Source organism: Marmota flaviventris, chromosome 8 (assembly GCF_047511675.1).
Source record: "Marmota flaviventris isolate mMarFla1 chromosome 8, mMarFla1.hap1, whole genome shotgun sequence".
NCBI lineage: Eukaryota > Metazoa > Chordata > Mammalia > Rodentia > Sciuridae > Marmota > Marmota flaviventris.
In genome coordinates, this window is record NC_092505.1 from 14,599,387 (window position 1) to 14,618,472 (window position 19,086).

The following is a 19,086-nucleotide window of genomic DNA, read 5'->3' on the forward strand; positions in this document are numbered from 1 at the left end:
CTCCTCTGAGAAGTGTCTGTTCAGGTCCTTGGCCCATTTGTTGATTGGGTTGTTTGTTTTCTTATTGTCTAATTTTTTGAGTTCTTTGTATACTCTGGATATTAGGGCTCTATCTGAAGTGTGAGGAGTAAAGATTTGTTCCCAGGGTGTAGGCTCCCTATTTACCTCTCTTATTGTTTCTTTTGCTGAGAAAAAACTTTTTAGTTTGAGTAAGTCCCATTTGTTGATTCTAGTTATTAACTTTTGTGCTATGGGTGTCCTATTGAGGAATTTGGAGCCCGACCCCACCGACTGTAGATCGTAGCCAACTTTTTCTTCTATCAGACGGCGCGTCTCTGATTTGATATCAAGCTCCTTGATCCATTTTGAATTCACTTTTGTGCATGGCGAGAGAAAGGGATTCAGTTTCATTTTGTTGCATATGGATTTCCAGTTTTCCCAGCACCATTTGTTGAAGATGCTATCCTTCCTCCATTGCATGCTTTTAGACCCTTTATCAAATATAAGATAGTTGTAGTTTTGTGGATTGGTTTCTGTGTCCTCTATTCTGTACCATTGGTCCACCCGCCTGTTTTGGTACCAGTACCATGCTGTTTTTGTTACTATTGCTCTGTAGTATAGTTTGAAGTCTGGTATCGCTATACCGCCTGATTCACACTTCCTGCTTAGCATTGTTTTTGCTATTCTGGGTCTTTTATTTTTCCATATGAATTTCATGATTGCTTTCTCTATTTCTACAAGAAATGCCGTTGGGATTTTGATTGGCATTGCATTAAACCTATAGAGAACTTTTGGTAATATCGCCATTTTGATGATGTTAGTTCTGCCTATCCATGAACAGGGTATATTTTTCCATCTTCTAAGATCTTCTTCTATTTCTCTCTTTAGGGTTCTGTAGTTTTCATTGTATAAGTCTTTCACCTCTTTTGTTAGGTTGATTCCCAGGTATTTTATTTTTTTTGAAGATATTTTGAATGGAGTGGTTGTCCTCATTTCCAATTCAGAGGATTTGTCGCTGATATACAGGAATGCCTTTGATTTATGTGTGTTGATTTTATATCCTGCCACTTTGCTGAATTCATTTATTAGCTCTAATAGTTTCTTTGTAGAGCCTTTTGGGTCTGCTAGGTATAGAATCATATCATCTGCAAATAGTGATAATTTAAGTTCTTCTTTTCCTATTTTTATGCCTTTAATTTCTTTCGTCTGTCTAATTGCTCTGGCCAGTGTTTCGAGAACTATGTTGAACAGAAGTGGAGAGAGAGGGCATCCCTGTCTAGTTCCAGATTTTAGAGGGAATGCCTTCAGTTTTTCTCCATTCAGAATGATGCTAGCCTGAGGCTTAGCATAGATTGCTTTTACAATATTGAGGTATGTTCCTGTTATCCCTAGTTTTTCTAGAGTTTTGAACATAAAGGGATGCTGTACTTTGTCAAATGCTTTTTCCGCATCTATCGAGATGATCATATGGTTCTTATTTTTAAGTCTATTGATGTGGTGAATAACATTTATTGATTTCCGTATATTGAACCAGCCTTGCATCCCAGGGATGAATCCTACTTGATCATGGTGTACAATTTTTTTGATATGTTTTTGTATCCGATTCGCCAGAATTTTATTGAGGATTTTTGCATCTAGGTTCATTAGAGATATTGGTCTGTAGTTTTCTTTCTTTGAAGTGTCTTTGTCTGGTTTAGGTATCAGGGTGATGTTGGCCTCATAGAATGAATTTGGAAGTTCTCCCTCCTTTTCTATTTCCTGAAGTAGCTTGAAAAGTATTGGTATTAGTTCTTCTTTAAAGGTTTTGTAAAATTCTGCTGTATACCCATCTGGACCTGGGCTTTTCTTAGTTGGTAGTCTTTTTATGGTTTCTTCTATTTCCTCAATTGATATTGGTCTGTTTAGGTTTTCTATATCCTCCTGACTCAATCTGGGCAGATCATATGACTTAAGAAATTTATCTATGCCTTCACTATCTTCTAATTTATTGGAGTATAAGGATTCAAAATAGTTTTTGATTATCTTCTGTATTTCTGAAGTGTCTGTTGTGATATTGCCTTTTTCATCCCGTATGCTAGTAATTTGAGTTCTCTCTCTTCTTCTCTTCGCTAGCATCGCTAAGGGTCTGTCGATTTTGTTTATTTTTTCAAAGAACCAACTTTTAGTTTTGTCAATTTTTTCAATTGTTTCTTTTGTTTCAATTTCATTAATTTCAGCTCTGATTTTAATTATTTCTTGCCTTCTACTTCTTTTGCTGTTGTTTTGCTCTTCATTTTCAAGGATTTTGAGATGAAGTATGAGATCATTTATTTGTTGGTTTTTTCTTTTTTTAAGGAATGAACTCCAAGCAATGAATTTTCCTCTTAGAACTGCTTTCAATGTGTCCCATAGATTCCGATATGTTGTGTCTGTGTTTTCATTTATCTCTAAGAATTTTTTGATTTCCTTCTTGATGTCTTCTATAACCCATTGATCGTTCAGTAACCTATTGTTCATTCTCCAAGTGATGTATGCTTTTTCCTTCCTTCCTTTATCGTTGATTTTCAGTTTCATTCCATTATGATCAGATAAGATGCATGGTATTATCTCTACTCCTTTATATTGTCTAAGAGTTGCCCTGTGACATAATATATGATCTATTTTTGAGAAGGATCCATGTGCTGCTGAGAAAAAAGTGTAACTGCTTGATGTTGGGTGGTATATTCTATATATGTCAATTAGGTCTAGGTTATTAATAGTGTTATTGAGTTCTATAGTTTCCTTATTCAACTTTTGTTTGGAAGATCTGTCCAGTGGCGAGAGAGGTGTGTTGAAGTCTCCCATGATTATGGTATGGTGGTCTATTAGACTCTTGAACTTGAGAAGAGTTTGTTTGACGAATATATCTGCACCATTGTTTGGGGCATAAATATTTATGATTGTTATGTCTTGTTGGTGTATGGTTCCCTTAAGCAGTATGTAGTGTCCCTCTTTATCTCTTTTGATTAACTTTGGCTTGAAATCTATTTTATTTGATATGAGTATGGACACTCCTGCTTGTTTCCGAAGTCCATATGAGTGATATGATTTTTCCCAACCTTTCACCTTCAGCCTATGTATGTCCTTTCCTATCAAATGCGTCTCCTGTAGGCAGCATATTGTTGGGTCTTGTTTTGTGATCCATTCTACTAGCCTGTGTCTCTTAATTGGTGAGTTTAAGCCATTAACATTTAGGGTTATTATTGAGATATGGGTTGTTCTTCCAGCCATATTTGTTTATTTCTGTTACTAAACATGGTTTGTTTTCCTCTTTGATTATCCCCCCCCCCCTTTACTGTCCTACCTCCCACTGTTGGTTTTCATTGTTATTTTCCATTTCCTCTTCCTGTAATGCTTTGGCGAGGATGTTTTGAAGAGATGGTTTTCTAGCTGCGAATTCTTTAAACTTTTGTTTATCATGGAAGGTTTTAATTTCATCCTCCATCCTGAAGCTTAATTTCGCTGGATACACAATTCTTGGTTGGAACCCATTTTCTTTCAGTGTTTGAAATATGTTATTCCAGGATCGTCTAGCTTTCAGAGTCTGTGATGACAGATCAGCTGTTATCCTGATTGGCTTACCCCTAAATGTAATCTGCTTCCTTTCTCTTGTAGCTTTTAAAATTCTCTCCTTATTCTGTATGTTGGGCATCTTCATTATAATGTGTCTAGGTGTGGATCTCTTATGATTTTGCACATTCGGCGTCCTGTAGGCTTCTAGGATTTGGGATTCTGTCTCATTCTTCAAGTCTGGGAAGTTTTCTTGTATTATTTCATTGAATAGACTTCTCATTCCTTTGGTTTGGAGCTCTGTACCTTCCTGTATCCCAATGACTCTTAAATTTGGTCTCTTAATGTTATCCCATATTTCTTGGATGTTCTGCTCATGGTTTCTTAACAGTCTTGCTGAGCTGTCTATGTTCTTTTCCAGTTGAAATACTTTGTCTTCATTGTCTGATGTTCTATCTTCTAAGTGTTCTACTCTGCTGGTAGTATTCTCCATTGAGTTTTTAAGTTGGTTTATTGCTTCCTGCATTTCTAGGATTTCTGTTTGTTTGTTTTTTATAACCTCTATCTCCCTGTATAGTTGATCCTTTGCTTCCTGGATTTGTTTGCGTAATTCGTTGTCGAAGTGATCTTTCATTGTCTGATTTTGCTGTTTAATGTCTTCCTTGATACTCCAGATCATCTGAAGCATGTATATCCTGAATTCTTTATCTGACATTCCATCTGCTGCAGCTGTTACCTCTTCTAAAGTTGCGTTGACCTGCATTGCTTGTGGTCCTTTCTTTCCTTGTCTTTTCATACTGCTTGCGTATCTTTCCTGCAGGTGCGGGCGGCGGCTCTGCTCTCTCCTTATTCCAATTGGGGTGTCGTGGCTACCACGCCTGCAGGTCACTGGGCCTGTTCTGGGAGCTGGCGGCGGCTCTGTTCTGCCCCTACTCCAATTGGGGTGACGAGTGTACCACGCCGGCAGTCCACTGGGCCTGATCCGCCGGTCGGTTGCAGGTTTGCCTACCCTGCAGGCGCAGGCGGCGGCTCTACTCTGCCCCTACTGCAAATGGGGTGACGTGTCTGTCGTACCGGCAGGCCACTGGGCCTGTCCCGCTGGTCGGTCGCAGATCTGCCCACCTTTCGGCACGGGTGGAGGCTCTGCTCTGCCCCTACTCCAATTGGGGTGTCGTGACTACCCCGCCTGCAGGACACTGGGCCTGTTCCTGGCACGGGCAGCGACTCTGCTCTGCCACTACTCCAATTAGGGTGGTGTTTGTACCACGCCGGCAGGCTCCTGGGCCTGATCCGCAGGTCTGTTGTAGGTCTGCCTACCTTGGAGGCGCGGGCGGCGGATCTGCCCTGCCCCTCCTACCACCCCTGCGGACCCCTGGGCCTGATCTACAGGTTGATCACTGGTCTGCTCACTCTGCGGGCACGGGTGGCGGTTCTGCTCCGCCCCCGATTGGGGTCACGTGACCACCACACCGGCAGGGCCTGATCCGGGCGTGGGAGAAGGATCTGCTCTGCCCCTACTCCAGTTGGGGTGACGTGTGTACCACACTGGCAGGCCACTGGGCCTGACCCGCCAGGCTGTCACAGGTCTGTTTACCTTGCACGCTCATTCGTCACAGCGCGAACCGCGGCTCTGCCCTGCCCCTCCTACCACGCCCATGTACCACTGGGTCGCGGGTCTGCCCACCTTGCGGTTGCGGGTGGCGGCTCCGCTCCGCCCCCTCTCCAATTGGGGTCACGCGGTCACCACGCTGGCGAGCCGCTGGGCCTGCTCCGGGCGCTGGCGGCGGCCCGGCTCCTTCCCTCTGGCTCGACGACAAATTGAGGAGACTCGGGTGACTGTGCCTCACCCCCCCTACCAGGAGACCAACTGCTTATGTCACCACTGGTATTGATGAAGTTCCCTCCTCCGCCGCTTTCTGCAGACATCAGATCTCTGCCATGTTGGTATCCTATGCGAATGGCAGCATTTCGTTCCCCTTGCCGGGCAACCAAAGCACCGGGTGAGTCCTGACCGGCCCTCAGCAGGACCCGGACCGAGAAGCAGTTTCCGCGGGCTCCTAGCCCCGGGCCAGGGAAGTTCCGGGAGCCGGAACTCGGCCACTCCGTGCTCGGTGTAAGCTCCTATAAATGTAAGCTCCAAGAAGCAGTCCCCGCGGGCTCAGTTCCGGGAGCCGTAATTCGGCTGCTTAGTGCTTGTTGTATGCTCTGGTAGGCGCAGGGTCCAAGAAGCAGCCTCTGCGGGCTCAGCAGCCCTGGGCCAGGGCGGTTCCGGGAGCCGGAACTCGGCTGATAAGATCAGGTTCTAAGAAGCACCCAGGCGCTGAGCCCTAGCAATCTGTCTGCAAGCCGCAGGCGAATTGCAGCCTGAAATTACCTGTTCTATGGCTGAATGAGCTGCGGTCAGTCGAAAACAGCGGTGGTGACGTCAGTTTACCAACATGGTGGCTGCTGGCCTCCTCTGTGGTCTGACCCGTGTGGAGAACCGAGATGGACCGCTTCCTTCCCCCGTCTCGAACCCAGAATTCAGCCCTGAGTACGGTGCTTGCTCGGCTGGCAGAAACTGCAGCGCTGTAACCCTGCGTCTCTATCCCAGCGCACGCTGCAGATTCTAGCCTCGGGCCGATTTGCTGAATAAGCAGTGCGACAAACCTCTCGCGTTTGAGTCCCCGTAGCTGATCCTCGTGCGATGGAAATCCTTCCTCCAGGTTCCGGAGCACCCCACTATTGCTGGAAATTCCTAACAAGATATCCTTTAGCCGTCCTGACTTGTCATACTCCCACACAGTGAAGCAGCACACGGGGGCAATGCACTCCCCTCGCCGCCATCTTTCTATCCCCCCCATTTTTAAATTGGGTTATTTGTTATTAAGTTTTTTGAGGTTTGTCATGTGTACTGGATACCAATCCTTTGTCATGGGAATAGTTTACAAATTTTTCCACATTCGGTAGCTGGTTGTTGTTTACTTTTCTACCTCATCATACCATCAATTGAAGCAAAACAACATAGCCTGCTGCCATTTCATCCAAAAGTGGTGTTTGCACTCTGCCCTTTCTTGACTACTCAATGGGTCACTAGTAAGAAAGTACATTGAGTGCTTTTAAAGGGGAGTTGGTTCAGATTTGCCTGTGCCTGGGGTCTAGAAATGATTTTGGTGCCAATGTCTCTCTTGGGCCAATCAACTTAGCATTTCAAAGCTGCCTTCAGACCCTTTCCTGTCATTTTGTCTGCCAATTCCAGAACTTCCTGAGCTGCATGTAGCCTCCTGCATTTGTTTTACACTGAGGCTTTTTTCAGTTTTGAAACTCCAGAGTTACGATTCTGTCCCCTTTACTACCTTTCAGAGATTCCCCAAAGTATTTTCAGATGGCACGTTTTCTTTTCTTCCAAATGATAGTGAATTTATATTCTTTTAATATTTTTTAAGCTTTTCATGAAATTTGGGATGAGTAATTACATATATATGTGTGATCCTATAATATTCCTTCTAAAATGTGTATCAATGTGAAATGAACATGGAAATGCTGTTATATTATCATTCAATATTGCAGTGCTTTAGTATCTCTAGCTATTTAATACCATCAATACCTCTAGCTAGACCACAAGTAGCTGTTGGCTAATGCCTCCAAATCCTCATTTCTGTCTTCATAGAAAATGTTATCCTACTGTTTTTGTCTCTATATCTTTTCCTAAATGTCTTCTCTGAATCAATCTTAAGATTTATTCTTCTTTTTAAGAAACTATGTAATTAAATGTCAATATTAACCTGTTAAGGGTCTAAAGTTCTAATGAAAAGATGTATTTTATTTTAGATATGTGGTGTTTGAAGTGACTAAATACTAAATACACAGGAACATTACGCAGCCAGTTGGAGATGTGGTGGAAAAGTTTTATGTTTTTGGGGATTGCTGTAAACATCCTTTGTTCTCTTACTTTCCTAACAATCTGAGAGACATACTGTGTCTTATGGGAAGTTTGGGGAAAAATATTATCATTCTACCCTTTGTGGATGATGCTTGGAGGACATCCAAGTAGCCCCCAAATCCATCTAATTCCATGAAAGGAGAATAAAAAATACAGAGTGACCAGAGAAGCACAAAGCTAATCTGCAGTGGGTCTGAGAGTCCTAGGAAGGGACTCTGACTCCCTGACCATATATAGAGTGGAGGTAAAGCTGCTCTCATTTGAAGTTCAAAGAACAAGGTAACCTCAGTGAACATCACACTGACTTCCATCTTACCATTCCATTTATTCATGGAAATCCTACTATTAATTGATGTCATATTATGTGCTAGAGATTCAAAGAGTAGCAAGGCAGTTGTATTTCCAGCCAAGTAATTCACAACCCAGTGAGAGTCAGACATGTAGTCATACATGTATAGAATTACTACAGAAGAGATGTCCTCAAAGGGTATTCGAGGAGGAGTGGAATGGGGAAGATAAGCCACTCTCAAATCTCTACCCACTCTGTGGATTTCCTTTGGGTTGGAATATGCCAAAGTACTGTATACACTTCTGGACTTTTGTTTGGTTTTGGCTGACTCAGTGGAACACTGATTGGTATGTATTGCACAACTTATTTTTTTTCTTCATGTAAGTGACTTAATCTTGGGTTTAGTGAAAATCTCTCCTATGATTCCTCCTCCAACTTTCCACCAACAACAGCTTATACATTGTTATTTGAATTCTGGACAAATGTCTCTTTGGCAGATTAGGTGTGGAATTGATTCATGGTTTCCATGAGGGAGCAGTTATGATTACAAGAAGTATGAACAAGAACATAGACAAGGGAAATAGGAAGACTGAACTGAGTCTCTGAAGGAAAATCACCACACTGAGAAGACTGTGAAGGCATGAGTCTTGATTTCTTAGGAGTGGTTTTGGCTATGGGTCATGAAGGGAAGAAAAACGTGCTGGATATTGTTTATTGGTCTGAGTTTATCTGTCTACACTTGAAACATGTTTTATTCATCTCTCTCTCTCTGAACCTTTGCTTACTGTATTCTTAGATCATTTATTGTGTTAATCTGGATGCTAAGCTTTCTTCAAAGTCTAATCTCGATGTCTTGTTCTTCAAACGATTTCTTCATTTCATACTACTAATCAGCAATTCCTCCCATCTTTTATCCTTGTTCTTCCAAGTTCTGCCTTGCATTGTGAGGCTGGAATACAAAAAATTGTATTCCCCAGTTTATGTAGTGAGCCATTTCCAGTCTTGATTCTCCCAGTGTGAAGAATTTGTATGAATTTGAGAATGCAGAAATAATGGAATCACTGACCTTTGGTTGCAATGGCAGGCAGATGAATGAACACAGGACAGAAATGAAGTTTTGCAGTGGTGATTGGGTGACCTCTTGGAATCAGCCCCTCTGCTGCTAGTGGAAATTTCTTGAGTCTTATTTCTATGACTTATTGAAATGGATGCTTCCATAACTGTTACTCCCTTAGTCCTTTTCACAATTTTGTACATCTTTCTGTTATATTATTTTAAATTGCCTGAAATCCCTAGCATAGCTTCTATTTTCTTGATGGAAACTTGACTAAATAAAGAGAAATAAAGGCTGTTTCTTGAAATGGTGGGAAATATGTGTGTACCATTTGTGGAATCTAACCTAGCACCCTGCCAGAGATGGCTTCACCAGGAATTAGAGGTGTGGATCTTTTGCATGGAGAGGAGCACATTTCTGGCAGGACAGGGCATTGAGACTAGACAGACATATACTGAAAATATCTGTACATGCTTCACAGACACAGTAGCTCCAGGTTACCCAGACTTGTGGGGCTCTATGACATAGCATTTTAGTAGCCATGTGAACTGTAAAACTACATGGAATATCAAAGCATTGACAAAATTCAGGGAAATTCATAACAAGATATTAATAATCGTTCATGGTTTGGATCGACTGCTACTCATTCCTTGAAATGTTTCCTTGAGTAATTGAAAGTTGAAACTTTATTTGGATGGCACTCATGATAGATGCAACTCCTTAGGAATGAAATTCAGTAGTAGCTTTCTTCTACGTTTGCAGCATAAAACTTTGAAGCAAGAACAAAAACAAAAACAAATAGACTACTAGAGATTTTTCCCTGAACAGTAATGATTTCATCCAAAAAGCAGGAATTGTTTCCTCATTCCTGAATATTTAATGTCTGTCAGTCTTGTATTAAGTCACTCTTACAGGGCTTGCTGTGAGACTTCCAATTGTGGGCACATAAAGGAAGTTATGTGTGTCTTCAAGAACTTGAATTATTTATTGGCCTTTGCAAAAGCAAAACTGTGTTCAGGTGTAGGAAAACTGCATTCATTCCTGTGTGTACTTCCAGCTGTAGTTCATGTCTGCTATCTCCTCTCAGAGTTCAGGATTTCTCTGGCTAGGATCTAGTTGGAAGATTTCCTCTTGTCATACTTTGCTGCTTAAAACCCTTCAAGTAAGTAGAGCATGAAATTTAGTAACCTGTCCCTGGAGATGGTCTGTTATTAGGTGTCTATATTCCTTATAATGGGGTCTGAGTTTATCTGTCTACACTTGAAACATGTTTTATTCATCTCTCTCTCTCTGAACCTTTGCTTACTGTATTCTTAGATCATTTATTGTGTTAATCTGGATGCTAAGCTTTCTTCAAAGTCTAATCTCGATGTCTTGTTCTTCAAACGATTTCTTCATTTCATACTACTAATCAGCAATTCCTCCCATCTTTTAATGTTACAATGTATATGTCTCCTCTATAGTGATTGCAAATTCCTCTAGGATAGTTCTTTGAAGATATAAATCTTATTTTTCTTTATTATACAGTTTGAGCACAAACTAGCAAAAGTGTATATAGAATTTGCTGAATGTAATGAAGGTTCTTGAGAATTGAAAAATGAGTTATCTTGATGAACATTAATAAAACCATTGTCTTAATTAAAATATTAAGTTTGAATAATTCGAAATATTTTTAGCTAAAATATAAAGATCAAGGAGGAAGAAATAAAACTGCCTGTATTTGCAAATGACTTGATTGTTTACATAAATAATATTAAAGGATTTACAAAGCAATTGCAAGAACTCACACCACAAGGTCACAAGACACAGGGCTAATATTAAAAAATTATTTTATTTCATATACTCACAGTAAATAAATGGAAAATAAAACAGTGGTTGTATCTATAATAACATCAAAAGTATATTTGGAAATAAATCTATAAGAACTCTATGCTATAAACCACAAAACACTGCTGTCGTTTCACTTAGCTACCTCTGCATGCTCCTGTCTTTGTCCACAATCCCCCATTTATAAGGATAGCAGTCATCTTGGACTGGGATTCCACTCTACTCCATTGCGACCACATCTTAACTGATTACATCCGCAACAATCGTATTTCTAAGTAAAGTTGCACTGCGAATTACTGGGGGTTAAAAATTCAATATATCTTTTTTGAGGGTGCACAGCTCAACCCATATTAGGTTCCTACAAAAATTGTCCACCAATTTTTACTGGGTTAAAAGGATATTCTTACATTATAGTCATGTTACATACAATGTGTGATATTTTTAAAAAATATTTTTATTAGTTATAGATGGACATAATGCCTTTATTTTATTTTTTATGTGGTGCTGAGAATCGAACCCAGTGCCTCACACATGCTAGGCAAGTGCTCTACCACTGAGCCACAACCCCAGCCTCAAAGTGTGATATTTTACACAAATCAGAATATTAACTTCCTTAAACCATTCCATTGCACATCTGAATGAATAAGCGTTCATAATTCTCTACCTTGACAACAGTTCCCTCAGAAAGGGCATGCAGAAGACTTCAGGAGCCTCTCATGCTGACCAGGACAGTCAGTGTGGAGGCCCTGGAGATGTAATTCCTGGAAATCAGACCCGGATTCTATGAATACAGTACTTTACCAAATTTGTAGATAACAGTTGAACAGCTGACTCATGCTTCTGGATTTTTTGGAAAACACACTACGCCACAGTGTACATACTGATGTCTATACTCAAAAACAAGTGAGGAGAAAGCTCCCCCAAACTGCTGGGGAATCAGCGTGGGCAGAGACACTATGTTCTGCTGGGTTCTGGGACAACCTCGGTGTCTACTTTCTGTTAAGGTCTTGCTTGTATTGGTGTCACATCATTTTTCATAGCCAAACACTTTAAAAGCGTGTAGACCTATAAACACATTCCTTTCAGAGACAAGAAAGCAAAACTTTTAAAACAATGCAAAGTCATGCCAAAGTGCCTACGGAGATATTACCCAGCCAAAAGATTTAGGGATTATGAGACTGTTTTATTTGAGAAATAACTCAGGTGACAGCAGCCTCCAAATTCCTGACAAGCTGTGCTGATTAGAAATGCCTACTTGTAACCCCCCAACATGTGGTTTAATCCAACTCCATTTACTTTATACTGGTATAGTTCTCTCTGTGATCAAGCTACTAAGCACAATTTTATCATATGATAACCAATTCCTGGGCCACTACATAGCTCAACTAAGTTAGAATTCCAGGAGTGAGGCCTGGGAATCTGTACTTAATCACAACCTTATATTTTGTATATTTAAACTTTCGAGGTGCTTAGAGAGACATAGATTATGTGCTGTATATATCCTGCCTAGAACAGGGCATGTGGTATATTGGCACTTTTGAGTGAATGTTGGCTTTTTACCGGCCTCTTCCTTACTGAATATGCAAAGATGAAGGCATGTGCTCATGTCATGTGTCATAGTTGAGTGGGGTGGCAGGGTCATTCTTCTAGTGTAGCTCCAGATGAGTAAATGTTTTGAGGAAGAACATGTTTAGATAGGATTCCCAGATTATGAGCCATTGTTCTACCACATGTCATGACTGCAGTGTTGTAGGTCATTTTGGAGGACTATATTTTACCTTTCAAAATGATTTCAACATTTAATTATATGACATATTCAAACTGATTACTGGAATTATTCTGTTGACAGCTAAAAAAATCTTGCTATCCTTATCTATATTTTGAATTACAAAATGTTCAAATCTTGTTTTGAACTGTTTTTTCCTTAAGTGGAGAACATCTAGCTAAACTTACATGGTAGTTGACTACTGCATGGTAACTCTTGGCCTAGTTTGAACAGCACAAAAAATCAAGTAAATGTGTCTGAGTGTCCTCATTCTGGATGATATGGAAAAAAGTTGATTTGTAAAAAAATAGAAGTTATCTTTTGGAGACAAAGATAATAAATACCATTTCTTAATTAAGAAGATCATTTAGAATGTTGACTTAATTTTTTAGACACTGGTAGGAAATCTCTTGATTACTCTACTCCCAAACAATTTTTGGTTGTGAATTTCCCCAAAGAATAGGTTCCATTTATTTTAGGAGACTTCTGTTAATAGCACTGTGCTGATAATTGCAACTATATCAGGGACAACAATTATTATTTGTGAATATGTACAACTTTTTGACCTCCTTTTGCTCATGAAAGACAATTGGCACTGTTCTCCAGTTCCTTCTCTCACAAGCCAGCCCTTATTATTCAATTACTGTCATTGAGATATTTAGTAAATAGACATGGATGAGAGAAGACGGAGAAGTAATGAAAATAGGAGAAAAATGGGTAGGGATTTTTTATGGTTTGGATCTAGGAATGTCTCCCCAAAAGCTCATGTGTTAGGTAATGCAGAAATGTTCAGAGGTGAAAAGATTGGATCATGAGAACTGTAACCTCATCAGTGGATTAATCCATTTGATGCATTATTAATTTGAATGGATTTCTGGGTGGTAATTGTAGGAAGTGGGCATAGCTGAAACAGGTAAATTACTGGGGATGTGGCTTTGGACTTATTTGTCCTGGTGTCTGTCTGTCTGTCTGTCTCTCTCTCTCTCCATCCTGGCTCTCAGAGATGAGCAGCTTTCCTTTACCATACCCCCCGCCATGATGTTCAGACTCACTTTTGGCCACAGCAATGGACTCAGCCAACCATGGACTCAGAACTTTGAATCCATGAGCCAAAATGTACCTTGTCTCTTCTAAGTTGTTTTTATCGGTTATTATTTTTTTTTTATAGTGACAAAAAGTTGACTTACACAGAAATGAGAAACCTTTGTAGGTTGGTGTAAGGAGTAATTCATACAAGGAAACAATTTGGGAGAGCAGCTGACAGCTAAAAAACAAACAAAACAAATCAAAATAAAGCTGTGGAAGTTCTTTTTGTTACTTTTCAACTGCCTGACTGTGATTCTTTGACTGCAGCACAAAGCTGAGATTAGACTCCAGTGCTCTGCAGGATTTATTTGGATTTCACAACTTAATTGAATGCAATAAAATGAAAACTTGTTATTTCAAAAAAACTGATCATGTATGTAAATACCATTTATAAATATCCTATCAGTTTGGATGGTCATAAATTTGTGATTCAAGGTGAGCAGCCTCCAAAGCTCTAGTTTTAAGGATGTGTATGCTAATCCTCTTGGATTAACATAAATATATATGTATATATTTATAACATAAATATATATATATATAACATAAATATATATTAACATATATACACATATACATATATTCAGGTTAATTGCTTATGAACCAAAAGAACATGAAGCAAATGAGAAATTGAGGGAAATGAATTTCTCTTTAAGAATTTGGTTGTCTGGACCTTTGAGAAGCAGGCTACTTTCCTTTGATTATAATAGTATTTCAAACTGTACAGACTTACAATTGTGTACAATCAAGGACAACTTCCTGACTATATGACCTTTGCAGCCTCAGGAGACCCCCATATTTAGAGGGCCCCAGGACTGGTTTAATGGTATTGTTGCCCTCTTAAAATTAATAAGAACTTTTAGGCAAGGGATATGGTATTTTCATTTTCACTAGGCCCAACTAATTATATAGATGAGCCTGTGTATAAGTGATAGAAACAGATATCTACTCCAGATTCTTTCCTAGTCAGTCACAAGACTAATTTATTTTTAAATTAAATTTTTTTGAACACATTTACTTGGTTCAAAATGCTCAAATTATTACAAAAATGTAATAATTACAAAAATGTAATTATTGCAAAAAATGTTTTTTTCATCTCTGTTCCTATTTATCTAGTTTCATCATCATTTCCATGTAACCAGCATTATTAGTTTTTTATGTTGTATTCTTCCAGTTTCTTTCTGCATATAATGGAAATATGAATGTAATCTTATTTTTCTTCATTTTATTTGAAAGAAAAGGTAAAGATAAAACACACTTTCTGCCCTTATTTTTTCCTATTTTTGGCATCTTAAACATATCTGCACACAAGAATCTTGCTGTTGCTTTTGCACAAGCTGCACAAATAGTCACCATACCAGCGACCACCATTTATTTTGCTGTTTCCTACTGATAAACACGGCTCATTCTCACTCTTTTGCTGTTATAATCAAGACTTAAATGGGTAACACTGTGCACTTGTGTGGCTAATGAATTAGTGTAGGCATAGGAAAAATTATCCAAAATAGAACTGTTTAACTAAAGGTTATAAATATTTTTGATCTCAAAAGATATGCCAAACTGGCTTTCAATTAAGATATATTAATGGATACCAATGACATGTGAAAGCTAAATTATATTGTAATGTTGTGTGCATGTATAAATATGTAACAACAAATTCCACCATTATATAAGTACAATTATAATGCACTAATTTAAAAATATGAAAAATATTGGGGAAAAAAATAAATTCTGTTTGAGTTTTCTCTCTAGACTCCTGGCTTGCCCTTGGATTTTGGACTTAAGACTGTAACATCAACTTCTACCTGAATTTCAATCCTGTTGGCTTGCCCTATATATTTCAAATTTGCCAGCCCCTACAATTTCATGAGTTAATTCCCTAAAATGAAAATCTCTCTCTCTCTCTCCATATATATACTGATATATGGAGACATATATAAAGTACCAAAGACATTTGGCACTTTTCCAACCTGCAGTGCATTTATATATGAATGGGGGTGTTCACATACATAAATGCTTATGATAAATATGTATACATACACTTACGATTTATATTACATATTTAAACAGATATATGTGGTATATATGCACACATACACATAATTATGAAAAATATATAGATGCAGTCAGCTTCCCATATCCACTGATTCTGTATCTATGGATTCAACCCACCAATGATAGAAAATAGTAAAAAAAAAAAAATCGTGTCTGTACTGAACATGTATGAACCTTTTCTTGTCATTACTTCCTAAACAATATAGCATAACAACTATTTTTATAAATTTACATTGTATTTGGTATTATAAATAATCTAGAGATAATTTGAAGTGTCTGATATATATATAGGGTATATTACTGTTTGATTATAAAGGGTACAGATTAGGACCAGCCAACTGAAAAGACATACAAGGGCAAGATCTGGAAACATGTTGAACACAGGAACTCTATGTCCTTTCCCTGCTTCCAATATATCAAGAAAAATTATATTAAGGCTGTGTTTTAACTGGATCTTTTAGTGGTTGGGTTGGTTTTTCTGTCACATCTCTAAGTAATCCAAGATTATGTAGTTTGAGTTCACACATATGTTGGTATAAGATGAATCAGGCTAGTGTTTATGTAAGTGCCACTGCTTTTAAGCAGAGGGCTTTCTTGGAAGCAAGAGGCAGATTTGTCATATGTGGTAACAGTGTTTTGATTTCCCAGTCAATTATGGGTCTGGACCAGTGGAGTTTCCCTGTCTTGGAAAGTGTTGTTGCACATACATTGTGGCATTGCGTGCATAAAACAGGAATGGCAAAACTACAGTGTGAGTCTTAGTGTGTATTGCTAGAGTTGAATGTTCTTGGAAAATACTACTACTTGGAGAAATTTTAAAAAGTGGGTATCTGAACATTTGCTTGAAACTGGAAACTGGTTTCCAGTTTTCATCACTGAAACACACACACACACACACACACACACACACAGTAAACCATAAAAGAATATTCCAAATGTGGGCATGAAAAATTGTATACCTTATCACAACTAAACTATGAAGATAGTTTTGCATAAAGAAAGATATAGACAGAGGAATGAGAAGGTTAATAAAGAATAGCGTTTTCTATTCACATAGGGAGTAATTTTGAAAATCTCATGGAGCTTTTCAAACCAAATCAAACACTGATTTTGTTGCCAAAATACTGCAAAGGGTTTAGAATTGTCATTTTACATGATGAAACCAACTTTATTATAATGTCTTTTAGTTTTCAAAATGTTGTGAGCCCTGTTGTTTTCAAAGTTTTGTGAATGAGATGGTGGTGAGGGAGGTCAATGCAGAAAGAGATAAAGGCAGAAGTATTTTGGGTAAAAGGGGTCTGGGTCTTAGAACCCAAGTTTTTGGCCATGCCACATACCTTGATAATCATGTGAATAATGAAGTTTGAAACTCATCCATTTAATGTTTATTTATGATTTTAGGACAGTACTCAAATTAGGGTTTTATCAGGTTGTCTGAGCATCTTGAAAAACCCTCAGGAAGGCACAATCATCTCAACTTACTGGGGGCAGAGACAGTGATGACTTTTGCCAGAGAAAAATAACTGTCCCAAGGTCAGCTATGTTTCTAGCTATAAGAGTAGTGGCAATGAAATCTGCAATGATGTTTGTGTCCTTAACACAGTTTTTGGCACTAAACCATTCATAAAATATTATCTATTAGTTATTACTGTAGCTTCTTCTAATAGTGGAATGATTTCCTTCTATGACCACTATTCCTATTGACATTAGTTTGTATGATTGATAGCTCTGCTGCTGCTGTTTTTCCCTTCCCCCCAGGATCCCAAAGAATATAAGGTGAGAATCAAAAGGGAACAATGAATGGCCACCAACCCCTTATTGTGGCTTCCATTTAGGTTCTAGAGTTCAAACTTCATTGCTTATAAATGGAGTAATGATAATAAAATAAATAAAAACAATCAGTCTCCTTTATCCACTTATAAGCACAGTGTTTAACATGGAGTGACTACAGACCATATAGCATCTCACAACAACTCTGTGGAGTGAGTACTTTTATTATCCCTATTTTATAGATCAGGAAGCTGAAGACTAAAGTGGTCAACTAAATTGCCCAAGGCCATAGAGCCAAATAAAAGAGTAGGGGTTCTTATTAGTCAGTTTTCCTTGGTGAAACAAAATACCCAAGACTTCGTACTATATAAAGAAATGAGGTTCATTTAGCTCACAGTTTTGGAGGCAGGAAGTCCAAACAGCTTGGCATTGGTAAAGACCTACCTGGCTGTATCACACCATGGTGGATGTCATGATGGCAGGAATGTGCAGGAGGGGTAGACCATATGATGAAACAGGAAGCCAGAGGGAAACCCAGGGGTCAGACTAACTCTTTAATAACAGCCTACTCTCATGGAAACTAACACAAAGTTCCATGAGAACTACCTTAATGCCTTTCAAGGACATTGCCCCAATGACCTAAGCAACTCCCACTAGGCGCCATCTCTTAAAGGTTCCATCACCTCTAAACCACACATTATTCAACAGGATAATACCTGAACTCTTGAGGAATTCATTTAAACATATCCAAACCATAGCAGTCTCCAAAGTTTGGTGCTGTTGTGTTTCTATTAGGCGTGTTTTGGGATTTTATCCAGGAACGGTTCAGCTTCATGGAGGTAGTGATGTTAAGCACTTAAACCAAACTGCAGGCTAAAGTTCACTTAATCAAAGTTCCTGTACTGTGTGTGCAGAGGAGTCCTGGCAGTGGGCAGTTGCTGATTAACAAGCAGTGGGAGGAAACCTAAAGCAGAAAAAGAAAAGTTTTTGAATGCTCGAGATGGCTTCTAGCAAAAGGTGATCACTTGCTTAGATGAGAAATCCTCAGAGTTGGCTATTGGAATACCCCAAGGGTATAAGATGGTAGGACCCATGGTGCTCCAGAGAGCAATCACAAAATTGAAAACTAGTGGGGCATGGGGGAGGAATGTTTGGTGGGTGTCTATCAGGCTAGCCACGCAGGTAGAAATCCACAGAAGTTTAGATTGTCCAGAATTTTGTCAATGTTTGTCATGGAACCATCTCATGAACATACCACAGAATGCACACTTTCTACTTGAGTCTCACATTACATGGAAGGAACCCTTTGTTCCCTGTAGAAAAAGCAGACGTCAGAGTGTCTGACACAAAATAGAGGCTCCTGGTGGCCAGTCTCATTGTTCTGTGGTTACTTGTGAACTCTGTAGTCAAGTGAATAATTCAAAACAGACTCTGTCATGCATTATTCAGCAAAACCAAACCTGTGATACAAAGTGAAGGGACCGCATCTCCTGAAGGGAATTTGCTGCCTTTGATTATTTGTACATTTCCTTTGTCCAAATTCCCAAATATTTAGTTACAAAATTATTTGCTGATCTGAATGACTGTTTTATTAATGTTTCTATTCAATTGTATTGACATTGTTATTTTCAGTGTTCACATGTCTTTCAAACACCCCACACGATGGGAAAACCATGAACATTCCTGTTGAATTCACTATGTTGTCCCAACTGGGCCTGACATTTCAGTTATTCTGACTACATGTATCCATATTTAGGCAAAACTCTTGCTGCTTCATATTCTATCTCAGACAG

At 39.0% G+C, this 19,086-nt stretch overlaps 1 non-coding gene across 1 annotated transcript; it reads right to left on the reverse strand.

The window, feature by feature from the left end:
* Positions 1–6,499: 6,499 nt before the first annotated feature.
* LOC114087858 (small nucleolar RNA SNORA21) lies at positions 6,500–6,636 on the reverse strand. Its single transcript, XR_003581914.1, has one exon. It is a non-coding gene; the product is annotated as a small nucleolar RNA SNORA21 (small nucleolar RNA).
* Positions 6,637–19,086: the final 12,450 nt, after the last annotated feature.